We start from the raw sequence: 22722 nt of genomic DNA on the forward strand, positions 1-22722 counted from the left end.
AAAGACTAAAGTTAGAAAATAATGGCAGCCATTTGATTTTTAGACTTCATACCCTTCAGAATATTCATGCTAATGCAAAACCTGTTATTCTATCATCCTTCTAAGTTTGTAAGAGCAATATTTAAAAAGTGACCCATTTTTGGGCTTTTGTCACACTTTTATTTATGGCTTTGTCCAGATTTCTTGCTCTAAGAGGTTGAGCGGTATGCTCAGTATTCATTCATGAATCAGCAACATCCTCACTATTCTGTGAAGCAAAGGTGGTACTGCACTTCTACATCATCAGCACCTGCCCACTAACTCCTTGCACACAAGGCAGCAACCCCTCTGCCATTCACTAGCTATGACTATATATGTCTTTAATTAGCTGAATGTTCAAAATATCTGTAATGGCAACACAAGTCATTGAATAGCCATATGATTGCTGAATGTATCCATTACTTTTAGGGTGGTCACAGAACAATGTGAGAATTTGCCCTTTTTCCATTGTTGTGACATTTTGTAGTTGATCTATATAAATATAAGGGGGTTTAGTAGTGAGGGGAGGGCTTGGCCCAGTGCAAAAAAGAAAATTCTGCTTCGTTACATATTCAGTCTTTTGATGTTCCAAGACTGATCTTTTATAGATCAATATTTTTTTTGTTTCAGTCTTCTGAAGTACACTTATATATAAGTTGGGATTGTAAAAATGGTTATGGTGTTTACCTCACAGACAAGGAACAGGATTTGCTTCTTACCCTTGAAAGTGAAATTGACTAGGCTTAAAATGGCCCACAAGGGCAGTTGTGTAGTAGTTGCCCATAAACGTATATACATATATATATATATATATATATATATATATATATATATATATATATATATGTGTGTGTGTGTGTGTGTGTGTGTGTGTGTGTGTGTGTGTGTGTGTGTGTGCACTTCATAAATATGAGTGCATTTCACTCTGCTGAATAATCAGTTTGTCAGCAGAGTGAATGAGTCAACTGCTGTTTAAATATTTAAAAATCACTCTTTGTCAGGTGCTAGAGGTATCGAATGGAGAAAGCCCTAATAACCGGGTTATGGTAAATATAAGATTTGATTTTAATGAAAAAATAATCAGACATTAGGAGTGACATGCCTCTCAACTGTCCATATTTCAACAGAATGTCCAGCTTTTCATTCTCATATTTTGGCATGATCCTTTTAAAATTTCTGTTTTTCTGCCAAACTACAGAGGATTGAAGTCACTAAATATTGGCATACACTTATGTTTCAAAAAATGCGAGCTAACACAAAACCTGTTATTCTATCAATGTTCTAAGTTTAGAAGAAAAATATTTAAAAATCTGTCCATATTTTTGGGTCTTTGTCCCACCCCATTTTTTTTGTTTCCAGATTTCTTGTGTTAGGAAGTTGAGAGGTATGAGGGTTGACACCGTATGTGACTGTCTGCAGGATAGATTTTGTGGTGTGTGTGTGTGTGTGTGTGTGTGTGTGTGTGTGTGTGTGTGTGTGTGTGTGTGTGTGTGTGTGTGTGTGTGTGTTTACGTGTGTGTGCTGGTTTGTATGAATATCTTGTGTAGTGCTAGTGTTATGGAAGAAAGGGTTTTCCCAAGGTAAGGTGTAAATTTGTGGTTGGGGAACAGCAGAGTTAGAGTTAGGATTAGTATACATTAGTAAGGTGGTGCAGGGAGTGATTAGAAAAAAAAAAAAAAAAATATATATATATATATATATATATATATATATATATATATATATATATGCTCAAAAAAAATGATGAAAAAACAAAAATCCTGAATCTCAAAATCCTGAAAACTGAAAACTCAAACAAGCTCCAAAATCTGAAAAAAATCATAATCTACAAACATACACTACTAAAACACTACACCAACACAGACTAGATATAAGCTGCACTTACCACACCACTCACTAACCCTAACCTAACCACTTACACCCCCTACCCACCCACCTCACCTCACTCCACTAACCTCACCTCACCCCCCTAACCCTAAATTCCAAATTAATAACCCCTAACCCAATCACCTGTCACTCACCTCACCCCCTCACCCTTAACCCACCCCCTAACCCACCCCTAACAAACATCCACCACCCACCCCAACCCAACTCACCTAACCCCCTCACTTAACCCGCCTAACCCCAACAAATGTCACACACCGTCACTCACCACCTCCTCACCTAACCCTCTAACTCCTTAACCTAACCCCTAACATCCATCAATCCATCACACTTACCACCTGACTGCCCCCCTACCGAATGTCCACACAACACACATCAGTGTTGGTGTCCTGTATGTTTTCATATATATATATATATATATATATATATATATATATATATATATATATATATATATATTTCTACATATGTGTTTGAATACATACAATTAAACAGGAAGCAGTAAATCATTTAGCAGTTGTTCCTGCCAATAGTACAATTTTCAAGAATATTTATAGAAAAGAAAAATGCTAGAAAATACACACACATACACGCAAACACTCACATTTGGCTGAATCACAAATGACAATGTAGATGCTTCAAAGATTTAAATTGAATGTCTCTTTTTTGATAGTACATTTGCCAGAAAGTGGCAAAGTTGCACACAGTTCTGTAACAGAAAGTAGGAATATATGAAGATGTTATAATTGGTAATTAGTGTTACCTGAATGTAATCAGTACTGCTGTGGGTTTCATTTGTGCACTGGCACAGGCTGCCTGTGTATGATCATTTCCTTTTCTCAGCAGCTGTGCTACTATATCTCTTGAAAACACATACACACACACACACACACACACACACACACACACACACACACACACACACACACACACACACACACACACACACACACATGGTTTCAGTGCATAATGTCAGTTTTCCAAACTTAGAATATATTGACTCTACTGAGGTTGAATATTTGTGTGATCAGAATGCAGTGCAGTGCAGTTTGCTAGTGTCAGGTGTGTTTGTGTGATAAGGTAGTAGTGTGTATGGGTAAAATGTGTTTTGTCATTGACTTCATTACAAATGAGGTTTTCTGACATGTCAGCAGTAGTTTTTGTCTGTAGAGAAAGATATATATTTTATAGATATAGCAAACATTTTTTTGTTTAAAAAATTCTTGAAGCAGTAGTTAGTATGAATAAACATTTTGTATGCTCTGGCATTGGATGGTATTTTAAAATTATGGTATTCAGGGAAAAATGGAAAAATGGGTTTTATAGACAAATAGGTGAGTGAATGGTCAATGATGAAATGTTATCTTTTATAGAAAAAAAAGTTTTTCTCCTTTTCAACTCCCACAGTACCTTACCTTTTTAGCTCCCTATCCTTATGCAACTGGCTTGTTTATTCTGCAGGGGCATGAGTCAGGCCTACTTGGGGTAGGTAAGAGCCATACAGTGACTTGCTCCTTCCCATGAAGCCAGATCAGTTTTCCCCTCCATGAGCTGAATAAACAGGCTAGCCTTCAAGACCTGAGGGTTGACCTATCTGTTCCTCCAACTAGGTGGTTGACTTATGATAGTTGTCAGCTAGGGGAGAGGTATGAGTGTTGCCACAAATAATCTTTCCCAGATTATTAGCGTCTATGTGTTCTGAGCATTGCGAGCTTGTCTGGTGTGCTCTTGAAATTGTGACATACTTTCCATTAGGTCTCACCAATGTGAGAGACCAGGCCTTCTGTCTTTGCTCAGGACAGGACAAATAGTGTTGGACTTGCAGTCCCATCCTTCTGCACTGGGCCTCTCAAGTACCACTGCAATTATTAATTAAACATGGGTCAACAGAGAAAAATAATTTATGTAAATATGAAGATTAGTGGGGGTAATTTGTAGAGAGAGGTAAAAAGTAGAATTCAACTGATTGTTTTGTGTTAATGAAACAGACATTCCCAATGCAGAATTAACAAGCGAAAGAAATGGTACTGGTATCAATTTTTCAGGTCAGCTGCACACTGCATAGCTTATACATCAAAGTGTATACAAGTGAAATAAGCACAGTAACATTATTCAAAACTGACACATAAAAAGAGTAATTTACACCATGTACTGTTAAAACTATACAAAAACCGTGTCTTACAGATAACAGGCAACTGTAAAAAATACACATAAAACAAATTCCCCTTAAAACAAATATCCTTCTTAAACAAAATAAAAAGAAGGATGTGGGGTGGGAGGGGGGGTAAAGTCAGAAATGGGGAAAAGTGAGCAGAAAAACATGCAAAGTCCAACATGAAGAAATACAGATGGTGTGGAGGCCGAAGGACCTTTGTAGGACAGGTACTCATTTTATACCTTTTTTTTTAAGAAGGTTATCTCAGAAAGTTAACAAGAATCAAATGCAGACAGGAACTAATGTATAGAGAAATAACCATGGGCAGGCAAGCATATATTGCAATCAGAGACTGACCAAGGAAGTATTCATATATGGGGATGAACATGGAGTGCTGCAAACAAATAAATGCTCCAGGACACCAGTGTTGTTGGCTCACAACAATCATCACCAACCACTGCACTTGCTACCAAGTGACCCAGAGAACCACTCAGCACTGTACTAGAGGTGATCTGTGTGGCCACCAGTGAGACCCCCAGGTCTCATTCCATTAGGTAACCTTCATCACCCTGAAGAGATGAAGGGCTTGGAAATACTGGAGAGTTATCAGGAAGCAGGCTGGCCAATGCACCCCTTGTTGTCCACTGTCTCATTTCAGCCTGCACCACAGCTATCCCTGCTGAGAGAAAAAAATTAAGAAAAACAACCACAAACAGTACACATTTATGACAATCTTTTCAAATACTATGGTACAGATAGGTATAAACTACACTTATTTTGCCACCTAAAGAGCCTTCCTATCTCCTTAGACAAACTATCCCATTGAATTAAATTTTCTGGCTGCTGTGAAAGCATAAAATAGACAGTAATCATTACTATGCATCCTGGACAATGGAATACAATTATGCAACAGGTGAGCATCAGAATGTACCATGCAAAACTAAGTACAGAAATGTCTACAACCCAAACCTGGTTCCCTCTCCCAAATCTTTGTCTTCTACTGATGTAGCATGATATGGTAGTGTCTCCACAGGTCATTCTAATTGTGCCAGCACTGCTAACCAGACTGGATGATGCCTAAGACAATACCTCGGCAAACTGGTGACAGGTATCAGTCTTATAAAGGGGGCCATCACACTGGCACACTGTATCTGGAGGAAACTTTTAGTTTCCCTGCTGCACTAGGGAGGAGCCCTGCTGAAATCTGTGAATGAAGAAGCTATGTCTGCTCTGCAGATCAGAACGAGAAAGAAAATGGCAGCCTAGTGTGCTCAGCTGCCCATACTAGACAATACATTATGTGCCTCATTGAGCAGCATGGTTGCAGAATGCAGAGTATGGCAGTGTGTACAGACAGTGTTACAGGTTTGTTTCACTGTGTCACTGCATGCAAATATTGTGCACATGACCTCCTGGCCTGGACACACCCAAACAGGATACAGACCTGATGTGATGGGGTCTCATGCTGACAGTTAGCAGAGAACGTTGGCAGGACAGGTTACAGTCCTGCTCTGAGAGTAGATCTTAATTTGACACAGAACAGAGTAGAAAATTAGGATAGGTAGCATTCCTGATATAGGGATAGCTAAAACATTCTGTTTGCCCATAAACTGCAAGAAAGGCTACTTGGGATATCAGACCTCCTTTATAAAGGTCAGAGCATATGCTGTCAGCACAGTGCTGACAGATGACAAGCAGTGGTGGTAACATGACCACTGCTGCCATTAGTAAGGTACTAAGTTTGAAATGCGCTAGCACATTAGAACACAAGTCTAATCATTGCTGAATAGGGGCATGAGACAGAGCTCAGTTATTGATGACTGAGAAGCAAGCAAAATATAGCACACACACACACAGACATACACACACACACACACACACACACACACACACACACACACACACACACACACACACACACACACACACACACACACACACACACACACACACACACACAGTATATGTATCCTCAAGAATGACAAAGCAGACAAGACCTTCTACATTCAGATATGTCAGGGAATGATGTAGGACATTAGTGCTGTGTCAGACCATAACAGGACATTAGCACAGATGTGTAAAGAGAGTCACCAATATGATACAGCATACCAAGATCAACATACAGGATTTTCCAGAGGCCCACCACAGAAGGTGAACCATCAATACAGAGGTGTCTTACAGATGTGGAGGAATTCATAGTATTCCTGGTTAGCACAGGTTGGATGCAGGAACTCAGCTGGTGACAACTGCTCAGATCTCTGTAGGCGATGCTATAGTCTAATTCTAGCATGTTCCATTATGTTAGTAAAATGAGCCATTAGTGTGGCTGGGTTATTTAACAGAGCGCATATACATTGCACATCAGTTCTGCAGCCAGAACAACTTGCACCACATGTGTATGTGCCCATGTGGCTATGTAAATAACTGGCATTTAGTAGTCTGTGTGGCATATTTTGGTGGGAGTGGCACACATGATCCAGCATTGTCACAGATATGTTATCTTTATGCTTTCATGTATTTCGCTGGTAGAGAGTCTGGCACAACAGATCAAGATATGCCTCTTGTCAGTGGGCCATCTGTGTCTCACGAAGATGGTACCATTCACATGGCACAATCCATTGACTTAGTAACACTGTCAGCAGCACTAGCATTGGAGAGTATAGATGCAGCCACCACAATTGAGATAACAGTAGAGGTGCAAGAGGAACCTTTGGTGCCCCCTGAGCACTAGAAATTGTCTCCATGCTAGGTGTCTTCAAGGGCAGTAGGCACTGAACTGGAAGATGAAGCACTGAAATGCAAAGTTGTTTGCCAACAGCATATTCTGCATTAGTTAAGATGTCTTTAATATGGAGTTATTCTGATATTTTTTCTTCTGCAGAGATTGTGCTTATTGACTGATTTTGTTAGATTATGAAGATAGCAGTTTGAGTGGCCTTTATGAAATGGGTAGCCTTGTCTTTAGTTGTTCATATGTTTTGTTTCACTCCTTACCTACAAAATGTTCAAAACTACAAGTTTAAAACCAATTCTGAAGGAGATGTTTGGCTTCTTGAAATTGATTAAATGCATAGGTCTGCAAATGAAGGACAGCATACATGTCTGCTGACCTCACAAGATATAAATATAATGAAAGTTCTAAAACATGAGAACAAGTCTAAGATGACTGCTCAGCTTAGTAGAGCAGAAGCATATCATTGTCAAGCAGGAATGGAAATGAAACCAGAAGTTGATAAAAATCAGGCAGTAAATGAATGTGCCAAAAAATAAAATAAAGAATATAAGAAGAAGGACCAGATGAGAAGGCAAGAAATTTGGAAGACAGGATAGTGGACTATGTATACAGTTTTCAAAGTTCATTGAAAATGATGGAGAAACAGACAAATGCAGGTTTTGTAAAACATAATTGAAATAGTCTTATTACTGGGTGCAATACACTAATGGCAGAAGGCCTATATACTGAAAGGCATAATAATGCCAGACTTGCGAGAGATGCACTTATATATCCAAATTGGAAGCCACGTACTTTCCAGCCAAGACCAGAATAGCTGGTCAGGAGGAGAAGGCCAACACTTGCACCACACCACATAGAACACATAGCCCACCAGAGCACACACCAGCACTGCCTTCAGATAAAAATAGAAACCACACACCCACCTTTGCAGAGGATCTCAATAAAAATCTACCCAAACAGCAGAGCCCTCCAAGGCAGGAAAGCACTTGACCACCACAACACAACACTAATCATGAGACACATAACTCTCCTAAACAGCGTGCCACTGAACCAAAGTCGCTATGGCAAAACAGCATGCCCAACACACTAGTTATAGGTGATTCGCTAGTGAAGCACACTGATGTCCCACTCACTTGGTTGAATAAGGAGAAAGTAACAGTCAGCTGCCTGTCAGGTGTCAAGATCTGCCACATAATGCATGCACTCAGTTCCCTCAACAACAGGTACAAATATGACTCTGTCATTGTACATGTGGGTGTAAATGACCTGAGATGTACCTCCCTGGACTACATGAAAAAAAGACATGGAAAAGCTCTCAGATAATGTAGCACAGGTGAGTATGACCCTAGCCCTGAGCAGCCACCTGCCATCACCCAGAATGATACCACAGTGCAAGCAGAAAATGATTGATTTCAACAATTGGCTAAGTTTCTGGTGTCATTCTAAGAGGATCCAGTATCTGTCTGCCTGGGATGACATGACTGACAGACCTTGATGCTTTCCAGAGATGGCCTGCTTCTGTCACCCCTGGGCTTCTGAATACTGGCCAAGGTGCTTGCCACCCCTATAGTACCTTTTTAAGTGGTGTTCCAAAGACCAAATTACCACAGTAACAGCTACAAACAAATGCAATCTGAGGGTCATGCTGCTCAATGTTAGAAGTCTAAATCTCAAAATGCACTCACTCAAATCAATTCTTAAAATGGAGAACATCGACCTTGGTGCTGTAACATCAACCTTGTTTTGAAGCAGCAGAAAGTACCCCTACACTATCAGCTATAACTCATTCCACATCTTTTGACCCCAGAACTTGGACCGAAGCTTCAAAGGCAGTGGTGTTTCCATATTCATAAAGGATGTGCACACCTCCAGACTGGTAGCCCAACATAACGCATCAGAAATAATTCAGGTGCAGCTAACATTGGGTAAGACAGCGATTCAGGTTGTAGCCTGCTATATGTCCCCGACCATGTCCCAAGACTCACACTCCATGTTCCTAAGTGCCTTGGAGAATAGTAGGGTCCACCCTAACACTCTCATACTGGGTGACTTCCAACTACCCCTCCATTAACTGGGAAAACTACTCATGTACCAATACACTTGCCCAAGATTTCCTGGAATTCATTAATTCCAATGCCCTGGACCAGCAAATTTTTACCCCCACTATAGGTAGCAACATCCTTGACCTGGTTATTACTAACATGGGCAACAATTGCTCTATACCAATAGTCAACTCCCCCCCCCCCCCCTGCAAAGGTAACTCCATGAACAATTCTACAAAGCTAAATTTGGGCTCCTAAAAACAGTGGTGGCTAACTTCATGGCACCCATGCAAATGGAGAATAGTTTCTTGACTGCCAAATCATACACCAGTCCACTGTATGAACATGTACAAAAATGCATGGATCTCACCATATCCAACAGAACCAAGATGCTCTTCTCCAAAAAAAGGAAGCCAATCTGGTGGTACCCTGCCATAAACAAACTCTACAACAGAAGGAGGAAACTGATGCAGAATAAGGTGAAGTCACAAGACTGGAAAAACTCCCTTATCAGCCTCAACAAAAAGTGGAGATCCCTCATCAAATCCTCTAAAGCTAGCTATGAAAACAGAATTGCAGCAAATAGTAAAGACAACCACAAGGCCTTCTATAGTTATGTAAGGAATCTCCATGGCAATACCCAGATTTGTTCTGAGCTACTGCACAATGGTACCTCCTCTACTGAGGCAACAGATATTGTCAATATACTGGATGACAGATTCAGTGCCAAATTTACCCCTCTCTCCCCCCACAAAGGACCAATCACAATACCAGTAGATTGCCAGGCACCCAATATTTCTGCTGCACAGGTTAAAACAGCACTGTCCAAGGCCAAGAATACAGCTTCTATGGGACCCGACAATATCCCTGGATGTGTTCTACATGAACTACAGAGTGAACTGGCACTTCATTTGTATGCCACGTTCAATCACAGCCTCACCTCAGGCTTTGTCCCTATCGAATGGCACACTGCTACAGTCATCCCTCTCCACAAAGGAGGAGTGACTACAAACCCTGGGAACTATCGCCCCATTAGCCTGACAAGTCTGATATGGATATAGGGAATCTCCAAACTCTGGATCTCACACAGTTTGATTTTGTGAAGGGTAGATCATGCCTGCTCAACCTGATCAACTTCTGAGTCAGTCACAAGAGCTGTGGATGAAGGCAGGGTGGTTCATACAACCTACCTTGATCTGGCCAAGGCCTTTGATACCATTTCTCACTCAGGAATCATAGAAAAACTCTCTAAGCTATGCATTAACCCCTATACCACAAGGTGAGTTGCAAACTGGTTCAAAGACAGAACCCATAGTGTGAAAGTAGCTTACTCCAAGTCAGACTGCTGACCAGTCACGAGTGGAGTGCCACAGGGTTTGATCCTGGGTCCTCTCCTGTTCGGTATCGACTTCTCTGAAGTCCAGACCAACACAAAGGGACTCTGGCTGACAAAGTTCGCAGATGATTGCAAGTTGGGAGCTATTATTACCTCCCCAAGTGATGTTGACATCCTACAGAAAGGCCTCACTGAGACCGACTGGTGTTAGAACCATGGCTTTAAGCTCAATGCTAAAATATGTGTCATCATCCCCTTTGGGAAAAACCCGGTTCCCATGAATTACCACATTAATGGTAGTCCAATGAACACAGAAGGCATAATAAGAGATCTGGAAACACAGGCTGACACAACCTCTTTTGACATTACCACTGTGGTCAGAAAATACTTCTATGTGACACATCTCATTATAAGGGTCTTGCATCCAGGAAGAGAGAGATCATTGTGTCCCTCTACTCTTCCCCTCATTAGGCCAATCATCGAGTACAATACCCCAGTTGGCATGTACCTCACTAGACACCTGAAACAACTGGAGAGGGTGCTAAAGTACGTCACAAGGGGGATCCTAGGCCTTAAATACTTGTCCTATATGGACAGAATCAAAAAACTCCAACTATTCTCTGTCTCATGTTGCCTACTTAAAGGCGATCTCTGCTTGACTTACACAGCCATGTCTGACCCAGCTCTGTTAGAAATGCTACATCTCTGAACCTATCCAAATCGTATTTGCTGATCCTGAGACAGATTAAAGAATTGTGTACGAGTTATCTCCATGACACTATCATTAATAATGAAGACATAACAACATGTAACTTACTTTGGAAGACTCTCCTCCTAAACAAAAAATATACTTCATGTACTTAGAAAATGATTAAAGACATTAAATTCCAGAAATACATACTCATATCTGACTATTGGAGGAAAAACCTTCCATCCACTGATGATCATAAATTGATTCAAGCAATCAATTTAACAATAAAATCTATATCCCTTCAAAAATTGGCTTTTACTCAATTCATGATATATAATAATGCATACTACACACCTACTATCTTGCACAAATTTAACTCTAATAATTCCCCAACCTGCCCACATTGCAAAGATAAAACTGCTGACCTATTCCATATGTTCTAGATCTGTAAATGTGTATTCAAACTTTGGAACTCCCTGAAAGTGCAACTGAAAAAGACGGGCTATCAAACATCTACACTCACCTGGGAATTTATGATATTACACATCCTTCCAAATAACATATCTACAAAACAAGCAATTATTCTGATCAATATTTTCCTCTTAATGAAACTTTATATAGGCACCAACTGGCTTAATCCAACCGAGAACTCTTGGGAGAGCTTTAGAGTACTGGCGATTAAACATATACTAGCTCATAAAATAATAATTAACAAAGGAACCCAAAATATTAAATCTTACAAAGTTTGGGAACAGATTTTTAATATCATACTTGCATAAATTACAAAATATAAACATATTCCATCATAATTAAGAAGTCCCACATCATCTCGCATTCATAAACTACAGAAATAGTTTTTTGCTTATAAGATTTTGCCCAGAGTAAGCATTCTCAGATAATTTGCTTTATTATGTTGAAATTGTGGAAGCATCTATGTACATAGTGTAAATAGGATTATTTGTTTGATTAACCTTCTTTTGTTTTAACCTGAATACAGAACATTTGTGTAACATTCACTTATCTCTGTATGTATAAGCAACATCTCAATTTCTCATCTGTTATATTTGAAAAATAAATAAACATTATTGAAAAAAAAAAAAAGAAATGCTACATCTAAAGAAATCCCTATCCCTCCACACCACATGCTCCAGAAACCTCAACATCATTACCACAATCAACAAAACATGCTGGAGGGACAGGTTCATAACCCAGAGACTGCCCATGCTATGGAATAGACTTCCCATACATGTCAAACAAAGCATCTCACTGGCCCTCTTCAAGAGAAATCTTGACGAGTGGATGGGAAATAGAAAATTCACCCCGGGGATCACTCCAGTGGCGCTACTCGACAGAGGCAATAAGTTCGGGTGGGATGATGCCAGTGTAATCCTATGGGCTAGGCTTGTAAAGACTCCAGGGCCATTAGCCTAGTACACACCTATGAACCTGTGTGGCAAGATTGTTGCATTGGAGATTGTGCAAACATTATAATACTGAAATAGCTGAGAAGCATTGAAACCAGAATGCATTATAGAAAATGATGAGGTTTACATCACGTTGGATCACCCATTAGCAACAGTTCAAAAAACAGATGTGATAAAACCAGATGTAGTAGTCTATAAAAAGAAGACAAAAGTACCATCGCTCATTGAAATTGCTACACCCAGTGATAACAGTGTCTTATGTATAGACACAAAGTCATAAAATACCAGGATTTGCAGACAGAAACAAGGGCAATGTGGAAGAAGTAAACAGAAATTTCAAATAGTATCAGGATCAATAGGTCTCATAAAAAAGAATTTACAATCGTATTTAGATATTTTACCAGTACATGTAACTCCATATGAATTGCAGAGGAATTAACTCTGGGCACATTGCAGGTGCTACAAAAAACACTTTTTGGTAATATCAATGATTGAAACGATACTAATTTCATGAACTTTAATCATACTTTCACTTAGGAATGAGATCCTTTCCGTCATGATGGTAGAAACACAAAAGTCTTGGAGAAATTAAAAAAAAGATAGAAATTGCCATAATATTCATTCTCTCAATTAAACTGAATTTACATTGTCAAACATTTAAGGTTGAGAAACTTAATGCAAAGTACTTGTGAATTAAATTGTGTAGATTCCATTTGACTCTAATACAAATGTAGTCCAGTATTGATACCAAAGATCAATGTCTAGCTGCCTACAGATCAATTTATAACTTAGAATGCTGAGTTGTGTTAGCCAATTTTTTGGCAATATTTTGTAGTGCTGAAAAAAAATATGTATGTTATTTTTAAAAATAAATGTGTAGCAGGTGAAAATTGTGGGACCCAACAAGAAACACACACACATGCTTTTATGCATATTGATGTACCTATAAGTGTGTGTGTGTCTATATATATATATATATATATATATATATATATATATATATATATATATATATATGTGTGTGTGTGTGTGTGTGTGTGTGTTATATATATATATATATATATATATATATATATATATATATATATATATATATATATATATATATATATTTAAAAGTGCTGAAAAGATATATATTCAGGTCTAGGGACCTGAATTTTGTCTGTGATTTAAACAGAACATGCTAGAGAGACAGGTATGTGTCAGAGACTGCCCTCCTATGGAACAGGCTTCCCATCCATGTGAAGTTGAATTCATCTACTACTTAGTTTAAGTGCAGCTTAGATAAGTGGATGGGGAATATGAAATATACATCAGGCCTGGCACCCATGTCCCTTATGGACAGAGGTAGCTTATAAATGCCTGACTCTCAATGTCCTCTTTGGAAGCAGGGCATCATTATTCTTTTAGGAAAACTTCGCTAGGCTTAGAAAGACCTCCCTGAGTCATTAGCTTAGCAGCAATTTATGAATCTGTAAAATACATGATTCAGTTGCAAGTTGTGCATGAATTTTGAGCTATGTTAGCTGTGTTTCATCAGCAGGGCTTCAATTTCATGACCAAAGTCTAAAAGTCATGAGGAAATTCAAGTATACAACTGTAGTGATAGCAGTTACAGAACTATGGAACATTATCTTACATGGGCAGTGAGTTTTGTTATTCATTTAGAAAACATAACATTGTGCATTGTACAGGGGCATAATGATTAAGAGTATAGGCACTTCATGTTATAAAGCAAAAGATCACACAGTAGTTCTTCACATTCTTCGTTAAATTGTGATGCAGACAGCTTAGTGGGGTAATGGATTATTAGCAGTGGCAACAACCACAGTAGCATCATGCACCTTACTTACTAATGATGTGAAAAGTGCTCCTTGATTGTTCCACATTATGCTGAATGCACACATTAGGCTAGCAGTGTGCACCTAGTATATTAACAGAAATGGTGTAAATCAGACTATGTGGGGTGAACAGCATGACAATGTACCCTGCATCATAGCAGCAGATGAGATGTTCATGGAGTGTAGAAAGTATTAATACTTGGCCACAACATAGACAGCACTTTGTAGGATTCAACTATATAGACAAACACACACAAACACACACACAATGTGCAAGCACATACTTGTATGCTTCAGCACACAGACATACATATGTATTTATATAGCACTATTGTGTGTTACATTGGTGAGTCATCTGTCAACCTCCTGCACTAATTGCTTTTATAAGCATGTAGCAGATTATCCTGCTGTGGTACTCTAACTCTGATGTGCCAAAGTTTCAGTAGGTAGCTTTGTTTCATGGCATAACTGCATTTAAATTGTGGTAGAACCTGTTTTCATGCTACCTAACTCATCTGCATATATAGTTGTCAAAGGTTATGTGCTCTATACAGACTAACATTACTTCTGTAGTGGTACTGCATGGTTCACTTTAATATATGTGTTGGCTGATTCTGTGAATTTTATAGCACACCAGCTCTAGCTAGTGTAGGCCATAAACAGGGTTTGTAAGTCTGACTGTGAAGACAACAGGTTGTGGTGAAATTAATGGTTAATGCAACATCAAAACTGAACAGCTTCACATATACAGGCATACTATGGCTCACTGTTTCCTTTCTTGAAAGTCTATATGGTGGCATGACAATTCTACTGTACAACCTGCTCTGTACATTTGGAATGGCAGAGAATTATCAATCCTACTTTCAACCATTTAAAAGCATATAGCGCACTCTGAGCCACTCTTAGCAACATGGGAACTTACACCTTAATAAGAACTAGGGCATGGCATGGAGCAATACATGAACAGTAAGGAAAGGGAACAAGCAGTGAACAAAAGCAGCAGACTAAAGAAATAAATTCCTCCCTGGTTCTTGAAAAGTACTTCTTGTAGAGCGGGTTCTGGAGCCAGGGAGGGGACAAATAGAATGGGTAGTGGACAGGGAGTTGTGCAGACTTTCAAGAGGGCATGTGACAAGTACAGAATTAGTAAGGAGGAGGAACTGTAAAGGGGAAGTGAAGGAGAGGTAGAATGCCAAGTGCACCCAGAGGGCTAACTAGATAATTTAACTGTCTTCCATTTCTCTAAGTTAAGGCAATGGCTTACCTGTATGTTTATTGACTGATTGATTGATTGATTGATTGATTGATTGATTGATTGATTGATTGACATTTGTTGACTGGGAAAGTCCACTGGGCCTGGGACCCATTTTCAGTGGAGGCCAGGGGAGAAGAGCTCCAAGTTACATCAAAATCATAACATGAATTGGTAAGGAAACAGTTACTTAAAAAGCAAGTGAAATAATATAGAAAACTATCCAAACAACATATATGTTGCAAAAAGACACAATGCAGTAACAATGGAAGATTAGCATGTCGTAAAGTTAAACAGTTAGGAATATTTAACAATACAGCTCTTTTTTGGGGGGGGAGTAGGAAAAGGGAAAAGTAAGTGTAGTGGGAAGGTAGAATTAGAGAGTTAAACTTAAAGGTAGGATAGATATAGTTAGAATCTAATAGCTAGGTGGTGGGAATATGTAGATTATAGATGGTATGTATTTAATGGTAGTATTAAAAGTAGAAAGTGACAGAGAAGAGAATATGTGTTAATATAGTTGTATAGATGTGTGGACTAGGATACAAAAGATTATGGATAACTCATATGGTGTAACAGTATGACATATACATAAGTATATTTGCTATGTGAAACAGTTTTGCTAGATTAAGGAGGCTGTGGATATGTGTTGCATGTGCAGCTAGGGTTATCAGTGATATGTTGTTTTAGTTTTCTTTTAAAGGAGATAATGTTCCCTGTGATTCAGCAAGCAGACATGCAGGAATGAGTTATTCCTGCATGACAAGGACCGGTCCTTTTCAGTAAGGCAACACACACACCAGGCATATTTATGAAGGCGAGCTGCCATTTTCTAAAATGGACACAGTTCCATGTAGGAGTGTAGGGTGTGTGTCTGAGTGCAGAACTCTCACAATACACACACCCCCTGCACTCCAGAATTGCCTTTTAGTAATGAAAAAGGAGTGAGAACGATCATAACAGCCCCTACCCATCAGGAAAACAAATCTGTGGTCAAAGGCATAAGGGACAATCGTCCCTAGTATCAAGCCAAAAGTTGTTAAGATAACACAGGTAGCATAAGCACATAGCACACACCTCCCAACCCGTCTGAGTAAGGAATGTGGGCAAAGTCAATAAGGACAATTGTCCCACAAAGCAGAAAGTTGATAAAATAACAGGTTCAGCATTAGCAGGGATACTCTGAAGGGTATAGATAAAATAACACAACACAACTTTTTTTTTTTTTATAAATGCAATAAAGTTTAAGCATAGCTGTGTGGGTGTGCCCATTGCTTAGTTACACTTAGTCCAGCTTAAACAGCACACGAAGTTAAATACCAACAGACATCAAACATAAGCAGTACTGCAACAGTGTAGTGGTTAGAGTGTGCACTTTGCAAGCAGCCATTACTCGCTTGGTCCCCACTGTAACCAATTTGCATTTTACATGTGAAAGCAGTACATAAACATTTTTTTAGTATTATCTACTAAATAACATATATTTGTTAACCAGAGTACTGCATTAGGTAGAGATGAAAGGTGTCAGTTTAATAAAGTTGTGAAATATTCATATAAACACAAGTGCCCCATACAGTACAGTCACACATGAATAAATGTAATGAAAGCACATTGCGGGATGTCAGGGACAGTAAACAAATTTATAATATGTAATGAATGATGAATCAATGCCATACAAGCAGACAGTCTATAAAATGAAAAATAAGCAATGCTAAGCATTGCACAGCTCTGCTTACCAGGTGTAGGCATTGTGTAAACATGACTGCTAAGCAATGAGTAGCCCAGCTAAGTGGATTTGCCAATTGTTAAGCAGTGCTGAACCTGTCCCTTTAAGCAATGCCACCCTTAGCTAAGCAGGTTTGCCCATAGCTTTGCTTAGCTCAGCATATTCAAATCTCTCCAATCATGGAAAAGGGTGGGAAATTGGCCATATTTAAACCCCCACAGGTGGGAAAAAAGTTCATAACTGGTTGAAAATTCCCACTGTAGACAGTATGGCAGGAGTCAGTGAGGGCATATGCTTCTGGGCACAGCGCTGGGTCATACAGGAGTCCAAGGTCATGGTAGGACTCCTGGTACAAAACCATGATGAGAGACTGCTGCAGGGCCAGTACCAAGACTCCCAATATAAAGTGGAAGCCTGGGACCATCTCATCCATGATCTCACCAGTGCCACTGGTATCCCTCGAACTGGTAAGCAGGTCCATCACCACTATGCTGACATGAAGAGGAGAAAGAGGGAGTTCTTGGATGAGTGGGTCCAAGAAGCAAGGCAGAGGGGTGATGCCCCAGCAGTGTGTAAGGACTCATACTAACAACTGTTTACTAATGTCCAGCCTGTGTATATGATGGATGGGTATCCCTAAATATTTCTCTATTTTCCTTACAGCTGCAGCTGAACAGGCTGTGAATCAGGAAGCCCATGCTAGTAGGCTGCAAAGGCTGCATCATGAGGCTGGTGAATAACAATCCTGCTTGTAGTAGTCATACTAAATAAATATAAAGTAGGAGAAAGTCACCTGGCAGTATAAAAACCTTCGAATGGGTTGTACTGAATAAACCAGACAATATGACAGTAATAGTCCCATATAGGGCATGTTTAAATAATACTATAACTGCCTGGCAACAAAGCTCTAAATCCCGGATTGGTTGTGTTTACTCTGGTATTGCATGGCATTTATTGTTGCATTCTCTGAATAGTAATGTGTTAACCACTGTTACCCACATTGTGCTATATAAAAAAAATGTCTAGGAATGTCTGTATAAGACTGTTGTATGTACAAGATCAGACTGTACAACCAAGAGAGACTTAGACAGAAAACACTGAAGAAATAGACAGCAATATCCAAATAGTACACTCTACTGTGACTTAAATTGTTGTATTTTTAGCAGACACAGCCATGGTTCGAATCCTGGGGGTGAAAGAAAGCTATATGCATAATAATATCTCTCAACTGTACAGATTTTTCAGAATGTTCAGATAACTGGCCCATATTTTCTGCCTGTTCCTGTGTCACCCTGGCAATTCAGTGGGATGATCTCAGAATTGTAATCATGAAATAATGACATACATTTGATTTTCAGACCTCAAAACCTTCATAAAATGTATATAAAACAAATCCTGTCACTTTAGCAACTCTCCAAGTTTATGGCAGCAATATTCAAAACACGTCACAATTTGTACCCCCATGTTGTCAAGCTTTGTCCAGAGTGTGTACATTAAGAGACTGAGAGGTATGTGCTTAATATTAACTGAAATCTGGGGATATGTGTAGAAACAGTCAGGTACTGTTAACAAACATTCTCTCCACAGGTCTGTTAGATAAGAAAACTGTGCCTGCCAATAAAGATTTAAATCCTGGACAGGTGGTGTTTACTCTGGTATAGTATGACCTGACATGTAGCATTCAGTAACATCTGATATCAGAATAGTACTGTTTTGTCAACCACTGTTTCTCACACTGTGCTACATAAAAATATGTGTACAAATGTCTGTATAAGACTGTTGTAATTACAAGGTCTGATTGTATAACCAAGAGAGACGTAGACAGAAAACACTGAAGAGATAGACAGCAATATCCAAATAGCATACTCTACTGTGACTTAAATTGTTGTATTTTTAGCAGACAAAGCCATGGTTCAAATCCTGTGAGAGGTAGTAAGCTGTATGCATAATCATATCTCTCAACTGTACAGATTTTTCAGAATGTCCAGATAATTGGCTCATATTTTCTGCCTGTTCCTCTGACCCCCTGGCAAATCAGTGGGATGATCTCAGAATTATAGTCATGAAATAATGACACATTTGATTTTCAGACCTCAAAACCTTCAGAAATTGTATATTAAAACAAATCTGTCACTCATTCAACTCTCCAAGTTTATGACAGCAATATTCAAAATATGTCTCTATTTGTACCCCCATGTTGTCAAGCTTTGTCCAGAGTGTGTGCATTAAGACATTGAGAGGTATGTGCATAATATTAACTTTGAATCCAGGAATATGTGTATAAACAGTCAAGTTGTGTTAACAAAAATTCCCTTCACAGTTCTACCAGGTAAGAGATGTAATAATTTAGCTGTAAGACAGTTGAAGTATACAATGTGTACAAACATGCCACTGCCCAAACCAAAGCCATAGGGTATTATAATAATGCATGTACCTTAATGATTAGAGCAATGATCATTAAAGTTGTGAATACTACAAGGATATATAAGTTGTTAATTGACATTCCCCCCCCCCACCATATCTGCAACAATAATCTAAATAAACAAATCAACGGGTATGTTTACACCAAACCTACTGTTGGGACATATGTCCTATTGTTCAATAAATATTGAAATGTGTTTCTATTAATGTTCCATGATGAAATACTACCATCAGTGGCCTGCTGCTATCAATGTAACCTGCATGCCATTGTAATGGTCACTGTGGTTCCATATATGCATGTGTTCTGTTTGCTATGCAACTGTTCCAAATTTGGTGTTTTGGGTTAATGGGAATATCTATGCATGCTGTTATAAATAATCCTGGATTGTGTTGACTATTACTAACCCACATATGTTTAAAAACTGCAACACCATAGCACGTATGGGAAGGCTGGTCCCAGTGGACCCGCTTCTCCCACATCATCTGGCCATGGCACCGGATTCAACGATGCCTGGGACCCACTACGGGACCTTTTTTCCACTGGTCCTGCACCACCTCTGGGTGGAACTGCCTCAGGGGATGGGGCTCATCCCCACTACTAGCAGGTGCAGACAGGATCTTGTCACCCAAAGTCAGATCCAGGGTCTGGTGCATAGCGAGCTGTGCAGAGAATTGGGAGATCTGCTATGCCAGCTTGAGGGGTGCATGGCACATTTAGAGGGTCAACCTGCCCCTCCTGCACAGCCCACAGCACAGCCACCTTCGGGGCCATGAAGGTGCAGTGGTGACTGCCCATGGGTGGGGACCTCAGTCCCACTGTTTCCATTTGAGGGCTCATGAGCTTCTGATTTCCAAACAACCCTCCCCATCCAAGGTGTTTACCCCCACATGTGTCATATACCACACCTGTATGTTGTCTTGTCTGTCTTGTTTGTATTCCTAATGAACTACCTCCACAAATATACCTACTATCCTTCCCCAACATCCCACTCTCACCTTACAAAAAGGGCAATCTGTTCCCCCAAAAAAATTTCACTCCATACATAGCTGTCCATTTTGCACATGTGTCCACTGGACACATGTAATTTGGTCTAATTGGCTTCACAACACATTATTGTTGTCCTCACCCCTCTCCCAGAGGTTTTGAATGTCCAAATCTACCTCCAAATTCAGTACATATGCACAGCTGTTGTCGCAGAAGACATGGACAGCTATGGACCTTCCCTACACCTGTCCTGCACATCCCTAGCTACTTTCCCTATTGTTTTTCCCCTCTGCATGCCGCCTTTTTCACCACTTTCCTATCACCCATTTTTTCTTTTCTTTTAATGAAATTAGCATGGTGGTAAGTGGGAGTAAGTTCTTTTAAGCAGTACTAAGTGGTTTTAAGCCTGTTTGCATCATGGCAAGCAATGGCTACAGAGATTAAGCACTGTCAGGTTAACTGTCTGTAAGCTTATTTAACAGAACGTTAGCATTGCTTACCACTGCGCAAACCCACACAAACCCGCTTACAACTGCTTAAAAGTGCCTTGATCACTCTGTATCCAACAGCTCTTGTTCTGCCCAGCAATAAAATAGTCAGCCCTTGCAAGTCTCAAACCCAGGACACTGCCCACCATAGCCACAATGATTTACCACTAAGCCATTTGAGATGTACTTAGATGTGATGTTTTCTCAAATCTATCATGCAGCACAGTCATTCAACAGTAGGGAAAATGTATTTATATATGTAGATGTATGTATATATGTATGTATTATATATAAGTATGTATATATATATATATATATATATATATATTTGTAGACATGCATGCCTGAAACCTAATGTCTTTCGGCTTTTCCAGGTTAGGGGTCGCCACAGCAAAAACTCCTGTCTGCTAATGATTGGCAGTGGATCTTTATGGTGCTGAGGTGCCAGCCTGGCAAACAACCTTCAAAGAAGACACATCCATTCATGCACACACCTGCCTGCATGTCTTTTTAAATGTCACTTGACTGCAGGGAGGACATGGAGACTACACACAGGAGGTGCTCTAGCCAAAAATCGAAACTGGAGAACATCTTGCTGTGAGGCGACAACGCTAGCCTCTGTACCACCGTGGCATATATATATATATATATATATATATATATATATATATATATATATATATATATATACCCACACACACCCACACACATATATATATATATATATATATATATATATATGTGTGTGTGTGTGTGTGTGTGTGTGTGTATATATATATATATATATATATATATATTTATATATATATATATATATATATATATATATATATATATATTTATATGTGTGTTTGTATGTGTATATCTGTATACATATATACATATATACATATATATATATATATATATATATGTGTGTGTGTGTATTGCATTCGCACATTGGATCCACACTCTGAACTCTCACTTCAAAACATCTGACAAAAGGCATTGTTAATGGGGTGAAGGGGGCAAGAATAGGGATCTCTTGTAATTATTGCCATTACCCCTTCTTCCACAGCTGAACTGATCTGTCTTGCAACACAATAACCTGCCCTTGCAAGACTTGAACCCAGGACCCTGCACAACATAGCCAGAACAAGTTAACAGTAAGCCATCTATGCTGTAAGCTGTCAGGATGATTTCTCTAACATCATGCAGAACAGTCAGTCTACTATAGGGATGTACAATGTGGAAGCAGTAAACATTCCAATGATACACACACACACACACACACATATATATATATATATATATATATATATATATATATATATATATATATATATATATATATATATATATATATATATATATATGTACACATACATACACATATAAATATATAGCTACTTATAGATATGTATAAAAAGATTATATATAGAGGGTGCACAGCATATCAGACAGCCGTTATTCCTACAGTTGCCACCTTTTCAAATAGCCAGTGTTTGATTCTTTCCCACAAATGAGAATTATTGCATGAAATGTATACCCATACACAATGCAAAGGACATGATACCACACACAAGTTTGCATACATAGAAATGTTTATTTGTGTATATTTCAGTTGTTTATGCCATTTCTTATATCAGTTGATTAATGCAACTCTCAAACAAAACATATGATACAGTAATCTGAAAAACATGACATACTTTGTTGTCTAGGCTAAGGCCTTTAATTAGTACAACA

This window comes from Protopterus annectens, chromosome 8.part0, assembly GCF_019279795.1.
Source record: "Protopterus annectens isolate FY-2018-M chromosome 8.part0, PAN1.0, whole genome shotgun sequence".
Lineage (NCBI taxonomy): Eukaryota > Metazoa > Chordata > Ceratodontiformes > Protopteridae > Protopterus > Protopterus annectens.